Source organism: Mobula birostris, chromosome X (genome assembly GCF_030028105.1).
Source record: "Mobula birostris isolate sMobBir1 chromosome X, sMobBir1.hap1, whole genome shotgun sequence".
NCBI lineage: Eukaryota > Metazoa > Chordata > Chondrichthyes > Myliobatiformes > Myliobatidae > Mobula > Mobula birostris.
The window spans coordinates 42,392,170-42,404,451 of record NC_092402.1 but is presented as its reverse complement, the minus strand read 5'-3'; the positions used below and the strand labels follow the sequence as shown (position 1 = coordinate 42,404,451).

The 12,282-nt window shown below is 40.7% G+C and overlaps 1 protein-coding gene across 2 annotated transcripts in view; it reads right to left on the bottom strand.

The window, feature by feature from the left end:
- Positions 1 to 12,282, bottom strand: part of rab5c (RAB5C, member RAS oncogene family) — a 49,940-nt gene that overhangs the window by 28,584 nt on the left and 9,074 nt on the right. The window contains exon 2 of one of the 2 annotated variants that reach the window (XM_072249870.1): positions 9,834 to 9,923. The exons of the other annotated variant lie outside the window; for it this stretch is intronic. The gene's annotated coding sequence lies outside the window, so the exon portion shown is untranslated. The remainder of the gene's footprint in view (positions 1 to 9,833; positions 9,924 to 12,282) is intronic. 2 annotated transcript variants of the gene reach the window in all.

Below are 12,282 nucleotides of genomic sequence, written 5' to 3'. Positions count from 1 at the left end.
TCGGTGGAAACTAGAAGAAATTCAGGTGGTCCAGGAAGAGCATGCAAATGAAATGAACCCCCAATAGGTGATGCCACCCACAAGCCCACCCAAGGTGACACCGGGGCTACGTATGCAAGGTACTCAGTACACAAGAAAAAAATGAGTTTCAGGTGACAGTACTAGAATTAAAGGAAGATTCTTTAGGATGCAGGCAAAAATACTAGGATTAGCATAGATAAGTATCACAGTTGGCATAGATGAGTTGGACCAAAAGAGCCAATTTCTGTGCCACATGTTCCTACAATTCTAAGAACTACTTCATATATTGATGGTCTACTGTTAATAATGAGCACTAATCCAGAAAAGTAAAATCTTTATATAGAAAGACAAGAATATGCAAGACAAGTCACAGATGTTTGAGGGGACTACAAAATAAAGATATTAATGAGAAACAACCCAAATCACAGTGATTCTAATCCATTTACAAATACCAATCTATAATAAAGCACAAACATGATTTTCTGTTGGGTAGAAGTATAAGTAATTCTTCCTGTAAGCATTTGTTTATCCCCAAAGTACCATCTAATTCAAAGACTATAATCATTTTCATACCAAGTATACAAATGTATATTCAAATCTCCAATTCCTTGCTTTAGTGATTCAAGACATCAAGTTACCATTCCCCTTAATGGAGGCCATTTGAATGTTTCTTGCTTGCTTGTTGCAAGTCATTGTCATATACAAATAACCTATAATTAAAACAAGTATTGCAATGGTAGTTTGCTGCATGTATATATAGTTGAACAATCCATTCACAGTTCCTGATTTATTCTGAAGGTCTCTCTTTAGCAGCCACATTGAAGCCGAGAATCAAAGTTATTTGTAAAGTTCTTGAAGTTAGATTCGGAGTGAGGAGTTTCAACAATCCTAAACCAAACCTGAAATGTCAACATTTTCTGTTGGTCATGTGTTGTGACAGGAAGTCGCAATGCCATAAAAAAAATCTGACAGAACTCAGTATAGAGTTCAGTGTAGGATTTTATCTTGCAGTCATTACTCAGCTCAGTCAAAACAAAATACACAGGTGTATCACCCAGTACTGTGCTGGCTAGAAATATTCTGACACTGACTATTTCAATGACTTTCCTCAACATCTGCTCAACTTGGGAAAGATTTCTGGTGAAGTACAAAAATAAACATTCTCACATAATGAAACAGTGCGATTTTCTAGTCCCTCAGACCCTGAGATTAAAGGCCAAGTACAATGCTGCTAAAGGTTTGGACCCATTAGGTTACTGAACTGACTCCTAGTGAAATGGAACTGTCAAGAAACACAAATGATTAGTCTAGCTCCAGTACAATTAAGCCCCACACAGGCAAGTTTCAGGTTGCTTAGAAACAGATCTTTAGGGGCCAAAGACATTATGGAAACCAGAATCAGAATTAGGTTTATCATTGACATATGTCGTGAAGTTTGTTTGTGGCATCAGTACAGAGCAATGTAAAGAATTACTCTAGGTTACAATAAGAAATAAAGTGCAAAAAGAGACATATACTGAGGTAGTGTTCATGGATGATTCAGATATTCTGATGGCAGAGGGGAAGAAGCAGTTTCTAAAATGTTGAGTGCACACCTCCTACTTCCTCCCTGATGGTAGCAATGAGAGTGTGTCCTGGATGGTGGGGGTCCTTAACGACAGATGCTACCTTATTGAGGCACCATTTTTTTTTGAACATGTCCTTACAGGTGTGAAGGCTAGCACCCTTGGACTTGGGTGAGTCTACAGCCCTCAAGCTTTTTTCCTATTCTGTGCAATGAAGTCTCCATACAAGGCAGTTTTACAATGCTCTCCACAGTACACCTATAGAAATTTGCTACAGCCTTTGATGACATACCCAATCTCCGCAAACTCCTAATGAAATACAGCCGCTGGCATGCCTTCTTTGTGATTTAATCAATATGTTGGGCTCAGGTGGATCCTCAGCTGCTGACACCCAGGAACTTGAAGCCACTCACCTTTTCCACTGCTGACCCCTTCCTTGATGAGGACTGGTGTGTATTCTTTCAACTTCCCCTTCCTGAAGTCCACAATCAATTCCTCGGTCTTACTGATGTTTAGTGCAAAGTTGTTGTTGTGACACCACTCAACTAGCTGATCTACCCGCTGAACTGTAATTAATAAACAGCAGCATGACTTAAGATGTTGCTGTTGTCCAGGTTGAGTGGAAGGCCAAGTGAAATGGCATCTGCACTTGAATGCCAAGTTTTAGATGGTGCTAATCTCAAATGGCTTCACGTGGCAGAAGTACATGAATTTATGATCTTTGGGCTTAAGCCAAGAGTGTCCAACTTTAAACAAAGCTGGCACTTGGTCCAAACACAGCAGTGAGCTCAAAAGGAAGATTTCACACAGAATTTTGGTAATTAATTACCCATTACTGATTTAGTTTATATAATGCACACACAAATATTAGACATATACAACAATGTTACAAATAGATGTATCTGGGGATATACTACTACATTAAAGATGCCATAAAAACTCAAGCTACAAATTTTTCCTAATTAATGAGCAATTGCCTGCTGACACTAATTACATTAAGATAAAGAAAATATCCTGAACTGGAGCAAGGGGAAAATTAGAGGTGGTGAAAGAGTTAGGTTCTATTAACAGGGATTAAGATGCAGAAAGAAAAAGTAGGAAAAGAATCTTAAATCTCAAAATAACTGTAGGTTCTGTTGCCAATGGTGATCAGGAAACCCAAGATTACAGAAGAGAACAAAGCTTAAAAAACTTTCAAAGCCACTTTTAGAGATTGGAGATAAGTGTGTCCTACTACAATTATTTGAGGGAAAAAAACCTTCACGCCAATAACGTATTAAACAACTAGGATGCTAGTTTATTTCCTTCACAGGATGATAGAAAAAAAATGGAGGACTATTTAGGAGAAAAAGGTTTAGATGGATCTTGGAATAGGTTAAAAGGTTAGCACAAAATTGTGGGCAAAAGGGCCTGTACTGTGCTGTAATGTTCTATGGTTTATGTAAACAGCCAACTCTCCGCAAAAATCGCCTTCTACAGCATCAGCACTCACAGCTGCTCTTTGAGGGGAAAAAATATCAACATAACTGTGATTAACATTTTCGTAATTGGTTTGACATCGTCAGGATGTTCTGACAAGACTAATGTGTAACCAATGAAGAGCACCTCTTCTGCTTCAGCATTAAAAGCAGTCCAGGACTTCTGTCAAATATGCAAATATTTACACAAGCCGGTCCCATCCAAGAATCATCTATAAAATCATTTATTTGAACATGGTTTTAATAGTTTATTGAAAAACTAAACCCATTCAGAAAGCAAAATTAGTATAGAAAACAATCACTAGACACCTCATTTGGGCACCCTCTTATAACCACAACCCCCAGCATATGTTATACTCATTTTTGACTTCACACTGTTGATATCACACCTCCATCGCTGGTTGCTGTTGACGTGCACATTGCATGTAGTTAAAAATGAATTGTCTGGGCAGGAAACTTATGTTTCAGCCTTCTGGTAACATGACAGTACTTGGCCTAAAAGGTGCAACTAAAGAATACAAATAGTTTGAAACTGTTGGAAACTAGTACCACAGCACTAATGGAAACTTTGCCCAACACCATTTAGTAATATGCATATTACAAGCAAGGTGTTAATTGCAGCCTTGAAGCACATTGAAGTTGGCAAGTCCCCACAGGCTGATTCAGTGCACCTCCCAGACCTTATGGGAGGTCAAGGATGAAATCATGGAGGCCCCATAGTGATATTTGATTTGTCATTTGCCATGAACTTGCAGGAGACTGCAGGATGGCCAATGTTGTTCCATTGTTCAAGAGTAGCAAGGACAGGTCGGGGAAATACAGCCCGACTTCAGTTGTAGAGAAGATACTAGAGGGAATTCTGAAGGACAAGATCTACCATCACTTGGATAGTCAAAGCCTGATCAAGAATAGTCAACATGGTTTTGAGTGGGAGGCCATGTTTGATGAGTCTTAAGTTTTTTTGAACATAACTAAGGAGAGATGAAGATGAAGATAGGATAGTGAATGTTGGCTATGAAGACTTTAGTGATGAAGCCTTTGACCAAGTCCCACGTGGCAAGTTGATCTGAAAGGTTAGATCATATGGGATTCAGGGGAAGCTAGTGAGGTGGATTCAGAATTGTCTCAATAGGAAGCTGAGGGCGATAGTTGAAAGTTGATTGACCATCTGGAGGTCTGTGACTGGTGGGGTCTCTAATCCTTTAGATATGTAAAGAGGTTTTGTGAATGTAATGGCACAATTAGCAAGCATGCTAATGATACTAAATTAAAGATCAACTTCATTTGTCACATGTATGTTGAAAAAAGTGTACAGAGGGCAGCCTGTAAGTGCTGTCGTGCTTCCAGCGCTAACATAGAAAGCCCATAATTTACTAACTCTAACTAGTAAGTCATTGGAATGTTGGTCAAAACCCGAGCATCCAAAGTCATGGAAGAATGACAGCAGCAGGAAAAGAATCCTGATTGCTTTATGCTAACCACTACACTTCTGTACTGCTTGGGTCTGTTGATAGTGAAGTAGATTACAATGATTTACAAATATTTTCAGCAGGTTCAGAGATGACTGGGAAACGGCAAATGGACTTCAACTTGGGTAAGTGCGAGGTAATGCAGTTTGGACATTCAAACCAGGGTAGGACCTATCGAGTAAATGGCAGGGCAGTGACGATTATCATGGTACAGGTGCATAGTTCACTGAAAGTGGCACATAGACAGGGTAGTGAAGAAAGCATCTAGTACACTGGCCTTTAGTCAGGGCATTGAGTTTAGGAGTATGGACATTATGCTGAAAGTTATACAAGTTGCTGGTAAGACCACACTTGGGAGTATTCATGTAGTTTTTCATCACTCTGTTATAGGAAAGACATTGTCAAGCTGGAGAGGGCACAGAAGGGATTTAAGAGGATGCTGCCTGGACTAGAGGGCTGAGTTAGACAGTGGCTGGCCACACTGGATCTTTATGCACTGGAGCATATGAGAATGAGGCCAACTTCACAGGAGTTTATAAAATGATGAAGGGTATTGAAAATATCCATGGTCATAGTCTTTTGGTTCCTTAATGTTGTCATAGCTGGGGGGGGGGGGCGGGTGGTGGTGTGGGGAGAAGAATAAGAGGGGACAAGCTCCTGCAACCTATTAAATGCTCCTAATGGTCTGCTCTCGAATATCCTCTGACAACCAAGTCCAGCTCACATGTGGCTTAGCTACTAAGCTTGGCTGAATTGTTTCTACTGACAAAAGGGGCAAAGGCAAATTACTGGCACCATAAAATTGGTTGCTTTGGGCAGATGGGGCTTGTCAGCCATGGTTGGCAGTTCATCTAGAAGGAAAACTAATCTCAAACCTCCTCTGCCATGTAACTATACCCACTCATAGGGAACGCTTCAGGAGTAAGCATCGAGGAAAAGTCCAAAATTGAAGTCGTTAAGGAAGCCATACGTTAAATTCAATGCTGATTGGCAACTCCAGCGATGCTGCTGGTGCCAAACTGTATTGGTCTCTGCAGTTCCTTTGGATTCATAGACTGAGTGGAGAGGAGGAGTCTGCTGCATGGCCAACAGCTTGCTCTCCATATTGTACTGCCCTGGCTTGCAGACTGGCTAGTGTATAGACAGCTAGGACGCAACATCCATGGTTGACCTCACACAATGGAGGGAATACCAACCATAGTCTTTTCCCCAGGGTTGGGGGGGTCCAAGACTAGAGGGCACAAATACAAGAAGGGAGAGAATTAAAAGAGACTAGAGGTAACTTTACACAGAGGGTAGCAAGTACCTGGAACGAGCTGCCAAAGGAAGTGGTCAAGGTGAGTACAATGGCAACAGTTAGAGGCAGTTGCAGAGGTACATGGAGGGAAATGCTTGAAGGGTTAGGGAGTAAACACATGCAACTGGGACTAGCAAGGAGGATGCCGTGGTCGGCATGGACTAGGGAGTGGTGTGGGGGGGGGGGGTCCTGTTTCTGTGCTGTATGACTATGATCACTGCACAAACCATTGTCATTGCAAAGTTACAAATGTAGAAAAGAAATTTCCAAGCATTAAACTACCCTTCAAAAATGACTCTTGCTTTATAGTTTGGATCTTTAGTTCTATCCTGCCCGCAATCACAATTATTTACTGATGTTCTTTTAAAAAAAGTACATCAGAAACAGCATTCCAAAATCTGACTCTTACAGCTATCTGGACTATTCCTCTTCTCACCCTGTCTCTTGCAAAAACGCCATCCCCTTCTCGCAATTCCTCCGTCTCCGCCGCATCTGCTCTCAGGATGAGGCTTTTCATTCTAGGACGAGGGAGATGTCTTCCTTTTTTAAAGAAAGGGGCTTCCCTTCCTCCACTATCAACTCTGCTCTCAAACGCATCTCCCCCATTTCATGCACATCTGCTCTCACTCCATCCTCCCGCCACCCCCCTAGGAATAGGGTTCCCCTTGTCCTCACCTACCACCCTACCAGCCTCCGGGTCCAACATATTATTCTCCGTAACTTCCGCCACCTCCAACGGGATCCCACCACTAAGCACACCTTTCCCTCCCCCCCCCCCCCGCTTTCCGCAGGGATCACTCCGTACGCGACTCCCTTGTCCATTCGTCCCCCCCATCCCTCCCCACTGATCTCCCTCCTGGCACTTATCCGTGCAAGCGGAACAAGTGCTACACATGCCCTTACACTTCCTCCCTTACCACCATTCAGGGCCCCAAACAGTCCTTCCAGGTGAGGCAACACTTCACCTGTGAGTCAACTGGGGTGATATACTGCGTCCAGTGCTCCCGATGTGGCCTTTTATATATTGGCGAGACCCGACGCAGACTGGGAGACCGCTTTGCTGAACATCTACGCTCTGTCCGCCAGAGAAAGCAGGATCTCCCAGTGGCCACACATTTTAATTCCACATCCCATTCTGACATGTCTATCCACGGCCTCCTCAGGTTGGAGGAACAACACCTTATATTCCGTCTGGGTAGCCTCCAACCTGATGGCATGAACATCGACTTCTCTAACTTCCGCTAAGGCCCCACCTCCTCCTCGTACCCCATCTGTTACTTATTTTTATGCACACATTCTTTCTCTCACTCTCCTTTTTCTCCCTCTGTCCCTCTGAATATACCTCTTGCCCATCCTCTGGGTCTCCCCCCCCCCCCTTGTCTTTCTTCCCGGACCTCCTGTCCCATGATCCTCTCGTATCCCCTTTTGCCTATCACCTGTCCAGCTCTTGGCTCTATCCCTCCCCCTCCTGTCTTCTCCTATTATTTTGGATCTCTCCCTCCCCCTCCAACTTTCAAATCCCTTACTCACTCTTCCTTCAGTTAGTCCTGACGAAGGGTCTGGGCCTGAAATGTCGACTGCACCTCTTCCTACAGATGCTGCCTGGCCTGCTGCGTTCACCAGCAACTTTGATGTGTGTTGCTTATTCCAAAATTTAAAAGTTTTCCATTTCTCATTCCTGAACAGCCCCTGTAGAAACCTGGGCAACCAGCGTTTTATGAAATATCAACTGGAAGTTGTCAAAATGAACCAGGTCTCTAATTTTCTGTTAAAATTCTGTTTTAATTAGTTCCTGGTAATAGCTTTTGAACTTGGGCTAGTGACAAATTCCTATCATTATGGGTCATGGCATACTTCACTGTCAATCATCAGAGGATCAAAACAAACAATGGCGTAAGCTGAAATCATTCACTGGGATCATAGCACATAGTATATTAAATGGTCATTGTAAATCAAATAAGCAATCAGCTCCTACAGTTTAAAAACTGCTTGTTAAAAGTATCTTCAATGTTCTCAGGAAGCTGATGCCTTGTACTGACAACCGGATAGTTGGGGGGAGAAAATCTCAAATGATATAACCATGATTCATTTTAGAAGTGCTTGTTGAAAATCGATAGTACATGGCTTTTAAGGGAAAAAAGGGGTACAGTATTACCATTGAACAGCCACATTTTACCTGCTCAATTAGGTCACTTAGCAAAATGTGTTTTTTAGGAAGTGTAAATTTGTTAATGAAAATAGCAACATATTCAGACAACCCGGACATCAGGTTTTTCTGCACATTAAGGGCTGTTCAACACATTACTTTACTCTTCCACTTCATTCATACCATAGGACAAGGATTCAAAACAAGAATGGACACCATCCCTGCCAAATTATCAGTTGGTCCGCATTGCAAAGGGATAGATGGAAAATGATTCAAAAGCAAACATTAAGCATTTAGGTTTGAATATCTGGCTAGAGGGAGCAAAAGGTAATTCTTCAAGTCAACTGTCCTTCAATTTTCTACTACTCCTAATGTCAGAGTAATCAATGTACACTTGTAGGTTGAGAACCACTAACAAACCTCCAGAATCTTGCCACATTCTTCATCAAAACAATTGCTCAAAAGCTAACCCTTTACAAGTGAGATTGGAACCAAGTTCTATTAATGATCCATCAAAGGCCCCCACCACCGGGTTCAGGAGTGGTTATTTTTTTTTCGAAAAATACTTTATTCAGAAATATTACAAAATAAAAATAATTACATACAGAAAAAGAAAACCATTCGTTGACTGTGAGTCCTTATTCAATACAGTTATTAACAATAAAATTTTGCGTTGACTCTTCATTTACAAATTACAGGAGTGGTTATTATCCTAGAACCATCAGGCTCCTGAACCAGTGTGAATAACTTCACTCACCACTACTCTGAGCCGATCCTGTAATCTACAGACTCACTTTAAGGACATGTTCTCAGTATTATTTTTATTTGCACATTTTGTCTTCTTTTGCACACTGGTAGTGTGTCACACACACACACACTTTGATAATAAATTTACTTTGAGCTTTGAAGATCAATTTTATCCTTGGCATCTTCCACATCTGCCATTTCCTTTAAGTATTAGAGAATCAAGAATGAGAATGTAAATTTCACCCTCATTGAATATTCAGACATTTCAAAATGTGTGATTGGCATTCCCATGCATTCAAATGCAAACTTTAGCAGGACTTTGCCCCCACACCAAAATGTCTACTCTGCAATTGTAGGCATATTATACATGATCATTTAAAATGAAAATGTATAAGTTAACCAAATGCCAGAGTGTTAGGCTTTAAAGGGACTTAAACATGAAATGTTCAACCGATTACTGGCACAAGCCATCCCCACATTAAAAACACCAGATTTATGGACACCCCTACACATGAACAAGCTCCTATAATAATTAACATAATATTTAACATAGTATTTGCTTTCTCTCCTAGTAATTGTTCCTGTCAGTCTTGTGCTTTGGATGCTATTCATTACAATACAGTAGAGGTATTTTTTTAAAAGTGATTTTTGCATATTTTCCAATTTAGACAAACCAAAACTGCTTGCTACTTGGGGACAGCCTGTACTCATTTTGTTGATAATGCAGTTCATAAACTGTAGCATTAATAGCACTTGCTATCAAAATGAAACCTTTGGCAAAACTGATTAGAACACAAGTTCATATTATGATCTTTCACTGATACCCCAAACTTCAATGACTCCATAAAAATCTACTCAAATAAACTTGAAGATTAGATGTGAGCATTGAATTAATTTATCATCTTTCACCATGAACAGTTGTAAGAAAAAGTTTGTGAACCCTTTGCAATTACCTGGCTTTCTGTATTAATAACTCAAAATATATTCCGATCTTCATCCAAGTTAGAATAATAGACAAATACAATCTGCCTAAACCAATAACACACTTCTGGTTAATATGGAGTACATAATTTAAATAATCACAATCAAGGTTGAAAAAAGTATGCGAACCTCTGAGGTTAATGCCTTCTACAAAAGCTATTTGGAGTCAGGTGTTCCAATCAATGAGATGAGATTGGAGGTGTGGGTTGTAGAGGTGCCCTGTTCAAGAAAAAGACGAAATCAGGTTACTGACAAAGCCTGCTCTTGGAGGTAGATCTGCTTATGCGCACCATGCCTCAATCAAAGCAACTTTCAATATTGCAGTTTTTAGTATTGTGCCAAAGTTTTCAATTTGATAGCTAGTGCTATTAATGCTGCAGTTTATAAACTGCATTATCAACAAAATGAGTACAGTCTGTCCTCAAGTAGCAAGCAGTTTCGGTTTGTCTAAATTGGAAAGTATACAGAAATCACTTTAAAAATAGAGATACATGAAGCTGGAAAAGGCTACAAAAGCATTTCTGAAGACCTGAGTGTTCAGTCCACAGTAAAAGAATTTGTCCACAAATGGAGGAAACTCTATCATTGCTACTCTCCCTAGGAGTGGGTGTCGTGCAAAGATCACAGCTAGAGCACGATGTGCAATGCTGAAGGAGGTGAAAAAGGACACGAGGGTTAAAGCAAAAGACCTGCAGAAATTTCTAGAACTCGTTAACATCTCTGTTCATGTGTCCACTACAAGAAAAACACGGAGCAAAAATGGTGTTCATAGAAGGACACCATGGAGGAAACCATCGCTCTCCCAAAAAACATTGCTGCATGTCTCAAGTTTGCAAAAGACCACCTGGATATTCCACAATGCTTCTAGGACAATTTCTGTGGATGGATGAGACAAAATTTGACCTTTTTGGCAGAAATGCACACCGCTATTTTTAGAGAAAAAAGGACACTGCATACCAAAAATTCATCCGAACTGTAAGGCACGGTGGAAGAAGCATCATGGTTTGGGGCTGCTTTGCTGCCTCAGGGCCTGAACAACTTGCAAATGGTGCCAATTCCAGTATCACCTCAGATGTCAAAAAAACTTTTGTACTTTTCCATCCTGCTTACTAAACACCACACACAGAAGATCTCCTATTAAGACCCATAAGCATCTTTCGAAAACTAATTTTGCAATCTTTACAGAAATGACACTTCTGGGATTAAAATATTTTTAGAAATGCTAGGCTTTGCTTGGAAAAATAAATGCAGTGTGAGAAATTCAAAGAGGAAAGCAAACAAAATTGGTTCAATCCATAATATACTTACCCCAGTCAGACGAAACTAAAAGAAATGGGTTTTGGTTCCATAGTTCAGTCCAAGCAAACAAGAAAAAATATCAGGAGGTGAAGCTTTAAGAATATAGATCTCGTATTTGGATAGATTTAAATTGGATTCAGTCCAGTGACCATGGCAGTAGATCCAGTCTGAAAGTCTGGTATCAGTATTAACATAGCAACAATCAGTTTACACACTCCCCTGTGTCCCATCCCACATCTTTCAACTGATCACAAAGGAGCAAGGTCCTCCATTGCCTAGGAATCAGTAGCTACTGCAGTCTAACTCAGGGGTCCACAACCGTGGACCAGTTTAATATTGACAATATTCTTGCGGACTGGCCGACGGTGGGGGGGGGAGAGAACGACACGGACGGGGGTGGCTAGTGTTCAAGTTCAACAGTGTGTGACAGGGAATGAGGAAAGGTGCAGCTGACTCATATCGTTTCATATCGCCAAATCATATTGTTTCCTTGCGGCCCGGCAGTTGGGGACCACTGGTCTAACTGGTCCAGTAGTCACAGATTGACAACTCAGTATTTGGCGATAAAAATTATGGAAACCAAAAGACTGCCTTGGCAAATCCAAAACAATGCTCTAAGTACTCACCAGTTCAGGTAGCATCTGGGGAGAGTGAAACATTTTAGGCAGAGTTTTGCTAAGAACCGCAAATTTAGAAAGCAAATTTTATATTTGAAGAGTCAATATTTCCTTGTGTTTGGCACAACATATCAACATTGCAGTAAGATTTACCAAGTAATCATTAATATCCTAACTACTTTAATCTCCCATTTTCCTTTTGGTTTCAGACAGAACTTTGATTCCACATTGCCAAAAGGCAACAAGCTACCTCAACAAGTGCAATTTAATTATAATGCCAGCCTAACCACCACAGCAGGGGTTCACAACCTTTGTCATTGACCAATACCATTATGCAAGAGGGTCCGAACCCCAGATTGGAAACCCCTGCACTAGAGGGTTTGAAATTAATGAATTTCAGGGCTATTGGTAAAGGGAAAATAAAATCAATAAGTGGTATTATAACACCTAGATTTGGTAGTGCCCACTGCAAAAGAGAACCTATCAAACTTACCTTGTTTGACATTAATTCACATATTACTCCATTTGATATCTTCAAAAGATTAAGCATCATCACCATTGACTAAGAATGAGAATAAAACTTGACTTTTAGAATAAGAGGATAAAAAGTTAGCAGAATCATCTTTCCCTCTGAAGCATGAATGCCAACCAAATCAGTTTCA